This window comes from Erpetoichthys calabaricus, chromosome 1 (genome assembly GCF_900747795.2).
Source record: "Erpetoichthys calabaricus chromosome 1, fErpCal1.3, whole genome shotgun sequence".
In the NCBI taxonomy this organism is placed as follows: domain Eukaryota; kingdom Metazoa; phylum Chordata; class Cladistia; order Polypteriformes; family Polypteridae; genus Erpetoichthys; species Erpetoichthys calabaricus.
The window spans coordinates 125187780-125202886 of record NC_041394.2 but is presented as its reverse complement, the minus strand read 5'-3'; the positions used below and the strand labels follow the sequence as shown (position 1 = coordinate 125202886).

The window sequence follows — 15107 nt, the reverse complement described above, 5'->3', positions numbered from 1 at the left end:
ATATATATTCATTGCATTCGTAGACTGAGTCTCGACGACCTGAATTGTGTGGGTGGTTACCTACCAGGTAACGCTTGTGGTTGGTCTGCCATTCGGCAAACATTCGCCATGGTGCCCTCTTTCAGTTGCGAGAAGCAGATCATGGAATGTTGCATAGTGTTTCGTCCTCATTTGGGCTCATCAGGCGTACACACTCTACTTTTCCCCTCTCGGGGAATTGAACCTCGGATGTCAGCATCAGAGACGAAGGCCCTTTATGCTGCGCCACAGTGTGTGGTTCGTGTATTTGACAGCCTGTAGGTCCGGAGTAATTACATTCATTGCATTCGTAGACTGAGTCTCGACGACCTGAATTGTGTGGGTGGTTACGTCCGAGGTTCAATTTCCCGAGAAGGGAGCAGTAGAGTGTGTACGCCTGATGAGCCCAAATGAGGGCGAAACACGTGTCACATACTCTTTGCATTATTTGACAGTAAACTATGCAAACTATATATATATATATATATATATATATATATATATATATATATATATATATATATATATATATATATATATATATATATATATATATACAGTATACTGTATATATATGTAAAACATTTACTCACCATACACAATTTCTTGTATTAGTCATTTTCACATACCCCAACTTACTCTCCAGAGACTCCTGGAGAGTTTTTTTTTGGGGTCAAAGCACAGGGTCAGCTATTTGTACAGTACCCCTGGAGCAATTGCAGATTAAGGGCCTTGCTCATGGGCCCAATCGAGTAGCATTCCTTCTGTCACTTCTAGGATTTGAACCAACAACCTTTGAGTTACCAGCCCAGCTCCTTAAGCCAGACAGCCACCACTTTGCTACTGCAGTAGAAAGGTGAACAAATATCAGGGACAGCCAATTTTAAATCACAGGCTCACAGCAACGCAAAAACACAGGCAAACAGACATAAATCTTTTCAAAAATGTACCATGTATGTTCTAAGGATATCAAAAATTGCTTTTCCATTGTTAGACATTTGCGATTAGTAGGTAGTTTCAGGGCACTGACATTACTTTTATTTGCCCTCCCTAGCATGAGCGGACGCTGTTGGCAACTCCTCCTCCTCTGTTGCCTCCAGAACAGTTTCACATGCTGTCTACTGATGTCAATTCCTCCTCCACTGGACTGAAAGTCACGCCACTTCTGCCCCAGACAAAATATAAATCCATCTGAAACTGGAAGCAGAGGTCACTGTGGAATCAACTCCACACCAGAAGCAACATCCTGAATAAGGATACTTGATCTTGCGACCCAAGTGGTCATATTCTGTTTTTGTGGCTTCACTTTCTTTTATTTTTTTTCACTATATGGGGTTTACAGAGGAGATACCAAATCCTTTTTCTTGTGTTTGCTGTTTTATTACAATAAAAAAATAAAATGTGAAGTCTTTTTTTTTCATGAAAACAATACTTCTTGCATAGATTTCTGAAAGTAAAAAAACTTTTCAAATGAGAATGCGTATGTCATCTTCTATTTAAAAAAACTAATAAATAAAGCTCTGCCAATACACAGAGGCCCCTGAACACTGAAACAAAATGGAACAAAAATCATAATCTTACTGTGTTTAAATGATAATAGAGTACAAAATAAAATGAAAAAATACCACAACTGCTCAGTCACCTATTCACTCTCCAAGTGTAGGCCTACCTGACTCAATATGATCCTTTAGTGTACCATTTAAACTTAAAATCAAAAAATGAGCTAGAAATTACAAGTGCATTCTTATTTCTTTTTTCTCAAAAATGTCCTACAGTACAAAGCCGCAATGACTCTGCTCTCTCATGCGCCTTATTCTGCCAGCTCATTTTGTCTTGCTGGCATCAGAATTTCTCACTGCCGGCTGCAATCATTGTCATCATCCATAAAGGCTGGGATTGATCTGATCCATCACCAATCTCTGTCTCTCTTCTTCCAGTTTACACTTAAGGTAACTATTTCAAAAAGATATTTCAATACGTCCAACTTAAATGGCAATTAGTTCGACTCACACAAGAGAAATGTGCACTCACTTTCATTGGCAAGGTGGAACAGTAAGGTAATACATTAATTAGCATAAGATAAAAGCAAAATCATTGTACATTATTATACAGAATATATAATAAAGCATATACAAAAATAAAGTAAAAAATAAATAATCATGCTGATGAACAAGCATCACAGAAGCATCTCAAATTTCCAAACATAACAGAAGTAAAAATAAAACATTAAAGTAAACAGTTGGCTACAGGGTAATAATTTGCCACATCTAAGGCCAAAAAACTTTCCGCCTTTTAAGAAACAAATTATGTTTTGCAAATAAAGATATATATCAACAAAATATTACTGAAGAATTAGGGTGAGTTGCACACCGTTTGGAATAAAACCACTCAAACATTTTCCAAAGACTTATGAATGATTTATTATACGTCTGCTCAGAAGTGTACTTTTATCTAAATGACTTATTGGTGGCAGGGTAAGCCATAAAAATATTACAGTTATGCTGAGTCCACATTATGTAAATTGAATATTAAATATAAATTGTGACAAATGTGGCTTCTGCCAGCATGGCATGACATATTTAAATCACGAAAATGATAAAGAGGGCTTGTATCCAGATACAAAGAAAGGGCTGAGTCTATGATGAAAAGCCAGTGAACTACAAGCATTTTTATCACTCCTGTCGTTTTTTAGGAAAATCTGCAGATCTGCTGAGCCAATTAAACTCTACCTGTCATTGATCAGACACAGTAGGTAAATTGTAATGTCTAGTCCATGGCCTAACATTAGTTGTAGTAAAAACAGTACTGGTGAGGGTCCATTTCAGGTTCTTCTGACTCCTGATTTATCCGACTTCAGATTTTATTACCTCCATTTCAAATCTGCCTCAAAAGGGAAACAACAGCTGCGGAATTCAAGCATTAAATCAACATATGGCCTTGTATTACTCTCACGTTTATAAATTAAAGCAGATAAAAATGAAAATGAAGCCAGAGAAATAATCTCTGTTTATATGATACCTTACTATATGTGACATACTGGAAATAATAAAAGTACTGGACATCATGCCAAGTACTGGAAATAATAAAATGCATCTAACAGAGATATATAGGTCTGCAATTGGAATGAGGCTGGTGATAAGGTCTGAACTTGGACTCAGTTTTATTGAATACTAAATTAAAATATGTTTTTACTATGGTCCATAAATATATGTGGTGCCAAATGTGCAGTCTTGTTGGATTATTTCCCCTTATCATGCCCTCCTTATTTATTTTTAGCGTAGGTCTCTTTCTCTCTCATCACAGCAGACTTTACTATCTTACTATTCTTTAAATATACAGTGGGAGAAGTTAAAATAAGATAGCATTAATTTCCTGCATAAACTGCACTTTTATTTAAAGAAATGTCAAGCAATGTAAAAGCAAAATATACTTTTTGATGTTGTTCATGTAAGGACAAACACAATTTGGAAGGCCTAATATTGTAGCAAAATTATTATTAATGATGTTTGAGCATCTTTAATTTCTATATATTGTGGTACCCGGCGGGGGTTCATGCCCGGCCAGGATGCCCAGGAGGACCGGAGGAGGGCTTGTGCCTCCTCCAGAACATGACGGGGGCGTCCTCCCTGGTTGCTGTGGGGGCCACGGGTACAGAGCTTGGAAGCTCAACCCTGTAGGGGCCCGTGGTCACTGCCAGGGGGTGCCCCGATGCCTTGAGAGCCCTGAACCTCAGTACTTCCGCCACACCCGGAAGTGCTGGGGGGAAGAGGATTGGGGACACCCGGTGGACTTCTGGTTACACCACCAGAGCTTCCGCCACACAGGGGTGTGGCTACAGAAGCCTCAGGATGCACCTGGAGTCCTTCCGGGGTGTATAAAAGGGGCCGCCTCCCTCCAGTCAGGGGCAAGAGTCGGGTGGAAGAGGACGAAGCTTGGTGAAGAGGAGTGGAGGCGGACCAAAGACTGTGAGAAGGCATTGTGTTGTGGCCAGGACTTAAGGGGTGATTGGTGCTGCGGCACTGGGAACGTGCACTTCAATGGATGTAAATAGTGTAAATAAACGTGTGTGTGGTGAAACTATCGTGTCTACCTGTCTGTGTCCGGGCTGTTCCCCACAATATATAAAATCCAACATCTGTCTGTCTGAACTACTTAACGGATTTAGACCGGGTTTTTTTCTATAATTTGCTTGAACATTCCGGTTGATTTCATTTAAGTATCATAGTTCGCTTGTGGTACCAATTTATTCGCTTGAAGCCAAAAGAGACATGCAGCGGGCCGAGGAAAGGGGGGGCAGGTACCTCCTCACTCATGCACCAACCTCGCGGTGTGTACCTTACCCCTGCTTGGCTAGCAAACGAGAGAACTACTTAATAGATTTAAATCGAGTTTTTTTCTACAATTTGCTTGAACATTCTGGTATATTTTGCGACTCTAAATGAGCTAAGAATCATAGTTCGCTTGCAGGAGCAATATATTCACGCTAATCTGAGACAGAGGCAGTGAGCCGAGGGGAGGAGAAAGTGTGGCATCATGAGTGGGGAGCCGGGCAGGGCCCTTCTCACTGTCCTGCTTCACTACTACGTGGGCGGAGCCACGAGAGACGGTCAGTCTATTATAAATATTAACTTATAAGTACAAACCTGCCTTTTTAATATTATTAAAGTACTGAAGTTACTGTCTGTATTCTATAATACACTACTAAAATAAAGGCATCTTTCACTAATGCTTTCCAGCATTATACAGTCGTCCTCACTAAGATGCGGCTTATCATCCAACTGAAGTAGACACACATTTAAATTCTGTTTTACATAACCCCTAGAGTAATTATGGCAAAAAGCATATGGTTAGCAGAACAACCTTGAATTCATAATGACATAGAGTGGTACAGATGCTGAAATTTATGTGTATGGTTCTATGTAATTGCAATTCTAGTGATTCAGAAAGGGTGTAGTTGGTATCCCCAAATGTCTCATGTATGTTATATTGAAAAAGATCTGGGGATATGACTCCTTATGCTGATGTCGCATAGGAATTGTGGAGGTTCCAGCTGTGAGTGGTCAGACTTTGTACTGTTAGGAATTGCACCAAACAGACCTATGATGACAAGATCTATGATGATTTTTGGTAGCATCTTTCTAACATACTGTATCATAAGTTGATAGTCATTTTTCTGCCAGTGATAAATTCAAGAATATCTCATTTGCACAGGTGTCCAGGTCACCTCACTGTGTGAATCTAGTGGTAATCAGTGTCAAGTGGGTTGCAGGACCAATTGCTGAAAACAACTCAAAGCCAGAGTATGCAGTCCAGGTAAATATGTACCTGGAACTGAATAATGAAAGTATTACATATTTATTTTTATTGGGATTACACTTTAAAACTGTTAAGCAATTATGCAATTATTTACAATGCAGAAACTTTAAAAATATAGAGAATGCTGCCAAGCACACATAAGTCTCTTTGGCATTTTGAAAGCAGTTAGGTTAAACTCGAAAAGACATGCATCCATTAAAAATTTATTTTCCTGAAACCATGGCATTTTTTAAATGCTTTGCTTTTAAAAGTACTCAAATATCTACTTTATAGGCCTGTCAACATTAAAGATTGACCATAAAAAGATTAAAATAGAAACCGACACCACTTTAAAATGCTGATCTGCAATGAGAGAAAGGCAATGAAAAGTAAATCAGCTAAAGTGCATTTGTGCAAGTGAAAGGGTTGAGGCCAAAATGAGAAAACAGATAAAGAGTTCCGTTATAAATAGGATATGGAAGAACCTCTGCGTGCAACATCACAAGCTTAACTTTGATAAGGTTAGATATACATCAAGTGAACTGCAGTTTTTATGTGGCTTTGGCTAAGGCTGAAGTCTCACAACTCCAGAGTCTTAAGTTCAGGTCCTAAGCTTAACTTTTGCACTATGCATATAGGCGTTCACTTAGTAGATGCTTTTTTTTCCTAATTTAAATCCAGGCTTTACCACTGCATCTGTGGCATTTATACATTTTCCCTATTACTCATACAGGCTTTCATTTTAAACTTCAGTTTTTTCCTTTAACCCTTTTCTTGTCTTCTTAGAGAGTCGAGGCTCAGGGGATGTCAAAAAACAGGGCCTGTTTGAGGCATTCCTTGTATGGTTTTGGGCTAAACATATGTTTAGCTTATACAATGTTATTGACTGTTATACCTGCCTCACACTCTCCACCTTGCACTTTTTAACTTGCACTGTGTTTTTATCACGTTTTAATTAATATTGTTTTTATCAGTATGCTGCTGCTGAAGTATGTGAATTTCCCCTCGGGGATTAATAAAGTGTCTATCTATCTATCTATCTATCTATCTATCTATCTATCTATCTATCTATCTATCTATCTATCTATCTATCTATCTATCTATCTATCTATCTATCTATCTATCTATCTATCTATCTATCTATCTATCTATCTATCTATCTATCTATCTATCTATCTATCTATATAAACAAGAAATAAATTATTGTAGCTATTGTCAGTTGATTGTCAATCCTAAATTGGCCCAGTATGAGAAAATATTCCCTGTGACTGATTGCTATCCCATGCTGGGTTGGTTCCTTCCTTGGTCTGGAGCTGTGAAGACAGGCTTCAGTTATCTCCATGACCTTTTTGATTGTATATAATGAATGAATACAGTTGATACATACATACACAAATTTTATCATTTTTAATAGTAATGTTCATCTAAAATTGTATGCCAAGAAATATATATACATAGTGTCACAGGAGGCTGGGGGACAGACCCAGCCGAGACGCCTGGAAGGACCGGGAGGTGGCATATACGTCCCCTGGACCACGAGGGGGCAACCGCCCTGGATGTTGAGGGGACCTCGGGAAAGGAGCAAGGAGGCTCAAGCCCACACCAGGAAGTGCTGCTGGAAGAGTGTCATCAGGCACCTGGAACACATCCGGGTGGGAATAAAAGGGGCCGCCTCCCTACAGTCAGGGAGCTAGAGTCGGGAGTGGGAGCAGGACGAAGCTCCCGTGAAGAGAGGAAAGGCGGCCCACGGACAGGGAGAGAAAGGCCCGTCTTGGGACTGATTGGTGCTGGGAGCACTGTGTGCTGTGCGGGACTGTGTTTCAGCAATAAAGGTGTGTTTTTTATAAATAAGCGGTGTCTGTCTGGTGGTGTTCGGACCCGGGTCTTATATTGACGTGTGAGTCACTGTCTTGCACCCCAAAACACGAGGCTGAGTCTCAGTACTTTAGCAAAACCAGCTTTATTCAGCTTGAAACAGGAACAGCACTGTTATTTATTGTAGCGAAATTGACCACTCTCCTGTACACAGACACAGCAGTCAGGCAAGGCCGTGGCCAGGTTGATGGCCATGTAATACTGTTCCTGCAATTATAATGTTCCTTGCATCACTCATTGACAACAGGTGCTTATACCGTGACCACGATTGGCTCGGATTTGCTTCCTCAGTGCTCCACTGCAGCGCTGTGAGCCTGCGGTTGCCCCGACAAAGGACAAGCAACCTTCCACAGACATGACAATCACACTTTGGGACGCACTTCAGCAAGTCGTCCTGTTGGGAGGGAGGTTCGGGTAGGGTCCCAAATGAGTTTAGAAACCTCTCACTACATGTTACATGTTACTCTGCTTGACCTCAGTAAAACTGCTGCTGATTAATCAGCTGTAGCAGAAGTACTATATAGCTAACTTTTCTTTACACAATATTTGCAGGTTTTGTGTTTTTTTTTAACCAACAGGCTGTGTGATTTGGAAGTGGCTTGTGTGTTCAAATCTTGCTACAGACACTCTGTCATCTTGAGCAAATCATTTCACCTGCCTGTACTCCATTTGGAAATAAGAAGAAATGCAACCAATTGTATCTCAAAATAATAAGTAAAATAATAAGAATAATATTATTAGTTCATTGGAGCTGCTTACTCTTAAACATGTTATTTTCATTTTTTTCTGTTAGTAAAATCTTCCTCCTATTAGTAAAATCTTCCTAGTGACTTAGTTTTGTTGATTGCCAGTGAAAAGCACTGTTTTACAGTAAAGTGTATTCATTTGAGTTGAAACAGATAAGCAGCTATGTTCTGTCTTAGCATCATTTTTCTGGGTGCGGCACAACACATTTGAACTGCACTCATGGCTCCTGAGACAGCCCCAAAATCTCAGTCGTTGTTTATTTGTTGGTGATAAGTGCCACTTGACACCTCCAGTCACTCATCATTTATGTATGTGTGTCTCGTTGCTCGATACTTAATGCCAGGTGTGATGATAGACAGCATGCATCTAAGAATGCTCATAGTCAAGTGCAAAAAACGGCGCTTGCTAACCATTGAGCTTTGCATCTTCTTTGAGCTTTAACACATTTTCTTCTTCCTTTTCAAAACGTGACCATGTCTCTTTTTTCCTGTACAGGACATCGCATCATCTTTAGTCATCCATACAACCTATTGATGAGTCCTGATTTTCATGTGACCTGTCAGTCAGTTCTGCTGAATCCTTCATTTGAACAAAGCATGATTTTAGTGCGATGCAGAGCTTTTAAATTAGCATAATATTAATAAATGCTGACAAAAGAAATTCATCAACAAATAAAAACACACTTGTCAGCTAATTTTGTTTTTTCTATAATGTCACTAAATTTTAATCAAATCTGTTAAGGCATTTTTGAAATTTTGGATTATTTTAGTTTTTCTGTTGTGGTGGGGGTTTACACATATATATTTATATATCAAAATATCCTTTCTTAGCAGACACCTACCAACCTAGATATTTCATCATCAAATTTCAGCTTTATATTTTTTTAGAAAAATATTCACATTTTAAAATGTATTTCCCCAGTGTTCCTTTCAATCACATCTTTGCTGCCCAGCTTCACCAGACGCAAACCTTCATTTTATTTTAACAGCCTTGAATTACATATTTGTCCCTTTTCTAGATAGATAGATAGATAGATAGATAGATAGATAGATAGATAGATAGATAGATAGATAGATAGATAGATAGATAGATAGATAGATAGATAGATAGATAGATAGATAGATAGATAGATAGATAGATAGATAGATAGATAGATAGATAGATAGATAGATAGATAGATAGATAGATACTTTATTAATCCCAAGGGGAAATTCACAAGTAGCACACTGAAAGTCCTTTTCTAACTATTCAAACCAATGTTTGCTCTGCAAGATACTTTGAAGAGAAGAGACATATTTATAGCATTTTAAATCAGAATGAGATATTTCCTTGATTTTCTTCTGCATCTCAAACATGTATACGTTAGGGTTAATTGGAAGCTCTAAATTGTAGAGTGTGAATGTGTGTACAAATGTCTGATGAGGTTTGTTTCCTATTTTATGTCTATTGTTTTTGGGATAAGCATGCATTGTCCAGAGCCCTGAGCTGGATAAGCAGATTAGAAAATAAATGAATAGGTGGACATTTTCCTTTCTCCTTGATAAACAATTTCACTTCACCGCCTGTGCTCAACATACAAAATCCAAGGAAAATGATTGCCAGATTGATCATGCCCTGTATATCCTGCGATCCCTGAGCCAAGCTAAAATGTTAAGGCTAAAGAGTTCAGGTTTGATTTCTCCACAATGTGCCCCATGCAAGCTATTATTTCAAAAGGGAGGCAAATTGTACTAAAGAAATTGATTAGATCTTATGAAAGCAATGAATTATTTAAGATAGGCTATAGCTCATAAACTGTAACAAAAGCTAAACGATTTTGGAAAAAAATAATGCATTGCTACTGAAATGAAAACCTGACCTTAGGGAACAACAATGTACAAATGTAGTAGGAAGGACAGTATAATCTATCAGCTGAACTAAGATAATAATGCAGTATACATTTTACAATTTGCCAAGTAAATGGATATCACACTGCTTTATTTTATAAGAAGTTCAGTTTAGACATTATACACTGCTTGAATGACACTTATGTTTTCTATTATATTGTACTCCGGAAATGAAAACTTACAAATTGTGTTTTAACTTTAAGTTTATTTTTAACTCTGTTTTATGGGAATGTACTATAAAGCTTAATCTGCATCACTGTAGATTGTTCTTTCTAGCTTATAACTGCCTGTGCTTTAAGTTTCTTGTCACCCCTCACAAAAACACACAAAACACCCTAATTATTCAGTTCCCTGCCTTTCCTCCAGGGTTAAGATTCTAATTTTAATCCTAATGGTTCAATGACTACCATGCTAATTTTCTTGATTAAGGCATCCATGCAAACAAGAAGTCCCCAACTAAGCAATGATGTAGGTTATGCAGGAGTAATCATGCTGCAGGAAATGTATAAAATAGTGTAAAGTTTCAGTAGACATTAACAGCACAGAAACATATCAGACAAATATAAATGAAAGACCTGTGCACCTATTGAGCAGTATGCTCTATTCACCCTCAACCACAGCCACTAGATGGTGAATGCATGCACTTTTACATTTTTTAGGTGCTTGCATGCACCTCATTTCTCACTACAAAAGACCTTTGTGCAACAAACACCGCCACACAACAACGTCATTCTAATAACACAACATTGAAACGAAGCAAATGCTGCAGCTCAACAACATATAAGTGAAACACCTCAGCAACAGAGAGTGAGGCTTGAAGTTTTCACTAAAAACACAGTTTATCTGGAGGTATTTTCTCGAGGCAGAAATTAATAGAACTCATATGCCAGCAATATGGCTAAGATATGATATCACCAGTGGGGCAGCAAGCACAGGTGGGTCCATGTCCTCTGCACTGGGTACTTCTTAAATTCTCCAAGTTCATGAATATAGTAAAACTGCAAGATAGTCTTTGGGTTAATTTGGCTGGGCCTCTGGCACTGAGTAAACTGCCTGGATTTAGCTGGTTGGCTGTCTGATTAATCTCAAAGATGACAGAGTTGTATGTGGACATGAGAGATTGTATGAAAGTTAAAAAAGAAAAGGAAAAAGTGGTGGAAACAAAACTATGGTTCAGAACTGTTACGGCTCCCATGATGTAATGGAGCACTATAAGAAAATAGAGAGGAACAAATAATGTTATATTTTTCTTGTCTTTTAGCTGTCCCCAACACTAATAAAAGATGGGCAGTTGTGATAGCAGTTTATTTAAAAGCTAGGATGCCAGAATCTGTGAGCCACCATCCTATATAGGCAGAGAGTCATGATGTAACATGAATTCTTTGACATTTGACCAGCAAATGGCATAGTAACAGTAAATAATAAGGTGTTGCCCAAGACAAAACAGAAAAAAATTTCTGGTGCCAAAAAATAATGTTTATAATAGTTTAAACAGTAAGCTGACATACTAAAATATACCAAAGTATGCCAGGTGGCCAACAATAACTATAACCAACGTATCAAGTGATCAAATTTCTTTTTAGATATGTAAAGATGTTAAGACCTTCAGAGGAGACCATATCAAGGGAGTCCAATTAACGGTCAACAACAGTTGGTGAAGTAATAAGACAATGCTAGCAAGTAGTGTGCAAGAGTATATGAAAATGGTGGCATGCTCATGCTTTCTGTTGAAACTCTGCAGTGTCTGCTGTATGAAATACCACCTTTACTGCCACCTTTACTATTTATGGTCATGAAAATGATCAGATAGTACCTGAAAGTGCTTTACAGTGCAACTAAAACTGCAACATAATTCAAAATTTCAAACAGAATGCTGGTCTACTACAATATCAGATCCAACTTTTTCTCTCTGGTAAATGGTGAAAAGTGAAAAGGTGCATAATCAAGAAACTTTAACTAAGTAGACACTTTCTGCATCGTCAAATGCTGTATGTTTGCATCAATAGCTTCTGTATGCAGAATGTAAGCATCAGTTAGTCTAGCATAACCAGCAGGGGCTATTGGAAAAGTATCTGTGAGAAAAGACAAAGTCAAAAGATGAAAAGGAGTTAAAAGCCAGGAATTAAATCACACAATTTCCAAAGCCAAATTGCAGGACAAGACATGAGTCAAGAGCAGGGAAACTTACTTTTTGAGAGACATTCAAACCTGTTAATTCATTAGTCAAAGATCACAACCTCTGAGGGCACACCCCTAGAAACATGGTAGCTAACCTAATGAGAGGTGAACATACCACCGACAATTGTAACTATGCCAATAACATAAAAACAAATGTAAGGTTATAGTTGAAAAACTAATGAAAGATCCAGAAGCTGCATCCAAAAAAATTCCAAAAAAACAGATCTCTCAAAATAATGATGATGTCCTGAGAGCAAACTTTTTATGAAAAACCTGAGATGGGTTCAGCTGCAGACCTCCATTGCTCTACAATCCAGTAGCTCCGCTGAACAGCCAATTGGATTGCGGGTTTATGCCACCTGGTTTGCTCCACCGGAGTCAGATAATCCTCCCCCAACCCTATTCTTAACCATATTGTAACCAGGCATATCAATAACGTATAATGTAAGGCAGTAACCTCTTCAACAGAGAGGATCTCTGGAGGTCTACAGCTGGAGTCTATTGGAAAAACCAGGAGATATGCGTAAAGACAGCAAAAAAAGGGTCTAAGCTGGAAGATCAAAAATAGCCACCAAAACCAAAGGGGAACAAAATTCAAAATCAAAATGTACAGGCAATGAGGTAATAACCAAATAATAGAAACAGAGCAAAGGTCTTTGAAAGTCTTTATTAGGTATCTGTGAATTGGTTAAGGAAGAGAACCCTGGGGGATGCGGACCTAGTGACTGGTACTCAAAATTGTGGGACCTGAAATGGAATCTAAAATGAAAAAATTGAACAAATAATGACAGGAAAGGAAACCCTGACCTCAAAACCCCCCAGTTCAAGGAGAAGATCATGCCACTTAAATATCAAAATGAGCAAAATCAAATCATGATGGATGAAAAAGTATAGAAACAATTAAGATTAAACAGGTAGTCCAATCATAACAGATGTACATTGGGTGCACAGATCAGTTTACCTTTAAATGCTGTAGATTTACAATCAGAAAAGACAAGTCTCATACTTTAGTTGGTGCTGTTTGCACTACTATCATAAACAATAATTTGGGCTACAGAAATCTGCAATCCACCCAATGTTAACAAAGCCACAATCATGTTACTGGCTAACAATTCATCTTAAACATTCTGACTGCTTTGTTAATTTTATGTGAAATATTTTCAAATTATGCAGAAAAAAGGAAAGTGTATGCATTCTACATTTAGCCAACATAAATCCACTAGCTGTAATTTATTTGGTTAATTCCTGATATTGTCATGCCTGGAATAGAGTATGCACAGGACAATTAAGTCAGAAATTGATTTATAATATATCATCTCATGTTGCATTCACTGTTTGCTAAATTCATTATCTGTTGAGGTTTTGCTCTTGGGCTTGTCATACCCTATGGGTGACACACAACAGCAAAATTCAATGTGTTGTTTCTACTTAACAATAAACGTGATCTTCAGCTTCAGCTAACTTCAACATTTGAGGCAAATCACAGGATTCAATGCCATGTATTCCAATGTAAGAAATGTACAATTGAAAAAGTAGTTTAGCAATATTATTGAAGAATACACTGGAAATATAAAATTTTGAAGAATTAGTGAGAGATAAACTGTTGGCAGGGCAGTACGGTGGCACAGTGGTAGTGCTGCTGCCTCACAGTACAGAGACCTGGGTTCACTTCCCGGGTCCTCCCTGTGTGGAGTTTGCATGTTCTCCCCGTGTCTGCGTGGGTTTCCTCCCACAGTCCAAAGACATGCAGGGTAGGTGTATTGGTGATCCTAAATTGTCCCATATGTGTGTGTGTGCCCTACGGTGGGCTGGTGCCCTGCCCAGGGATTTGTTCGTGCTTTGCACCCTGTGCTGGCTGGGATTGACTCCATCAGACCCCCATGGCCCTGTGTTAGGATATAGTGGGTTGGGAAATGACTGACTAAACGTTGGTTACAGTAACTTTATCACTCTAAGGAGTGGGTAGGTGCCACTATTTTTCTAAGCAAATGTAGGGAACTGGCATCTACCCCACCACCTATGAGCCCACAGCGGGACCCATTGTCAGATATATTCATCCACACAAGGTGAGAATATTACAGTCATAATTATTATTAAGTACTGTACTGGAGAGACTGCAGCTTTAACATGTCCTGGTATGGATGCAAATTATTAAATAACTTAAGTATCCAGTGTGGGAATAATATTATAATGAAAGCACAATGTGAGGACAACAGTTCATGGACTAGATGTTCCCCAAACAAGTAGGTGACAGCAGGAAGGCACACTATCTTACATTTGACCCTTTGCTAATTGTGTTAGTCAAGACTCTACAAGCTTATTTTACCTGTAACATTCAAGGCTGCAGTGGAACACGGGAGCTGAGGGGCACTATTGGGCATGCTTTACCCTGATAAGAATTCAAGGCTTTGCTCTGAAACTAAGTTGGGAGCGAAAAAAAAAAAATCTAAATTCTCCACTAAGTAAAAAAAAAAATTAAGCACCCTCATAAGAATTCAAGGCTTTGTTCCAAAACTAAGTTGGAAGGGAAGCCAAAAAAGTTCTTTTCTTCCAGTCATTGTTCCAGCAAGGTTGAAGTTTGGGGTGTAGTGATTGTCAAGGGGTCCTGTGGCAGGAGGAAAAGAAGCCAGTGTATTTCAAAAGAAAGGAACTGGAGGCAGAAAAGAGCACCTCCTTTTGGTTCTTGGTGTGGGATACTGGATCAGCCACTTCATGGACCATAAAAGTCCGATCCAGATGTGTTTTAGGTTTTCTGTTTTTGTTATTATTTTGTGTTTTGTTACTCCTTTTGTGCATCTTAAATAGGCTTCCCTGGTATTTTCTGGGTTTAGTGGCAGTTCACGGGTGCCCCTACAGACTATGTATCCAAACTTTGATTCACCGGTGAGCCACTAGTATCAGGCACAAGGCAGGAGCCAACTCCTGATGGGGCATAAGAACACCAAGGAAAACCCATCCAGGTACACATGAGGAAGCCGTGTAAAATGCCTGGGCTAGGATTCACTCCCAGCAAAACGTAAAGCACCAAGTCACTATGTTGCCCTATAAATATCTGTATAACAAAACTGCATATTACTTCCTAGTGTGAAAAAGTGTTAAAAAACAGAT

General features: G+C 38.7%; 1 protein-coding gene across 5 annotated transcripts in view; it reads right to left on the bottom strand.

Annotated features, from left to right (window-relative positions):
* lzts1 (leucine zipper, putative tumor suppressor 1) overlaps positions 1-15107 on the bottom strand; it is a 162608-nt gene that overhangs the window by 42095 nt on the left and 105406 nt on the right. The gene's annotated exons all lie outside the window — the stretch shown is intronic.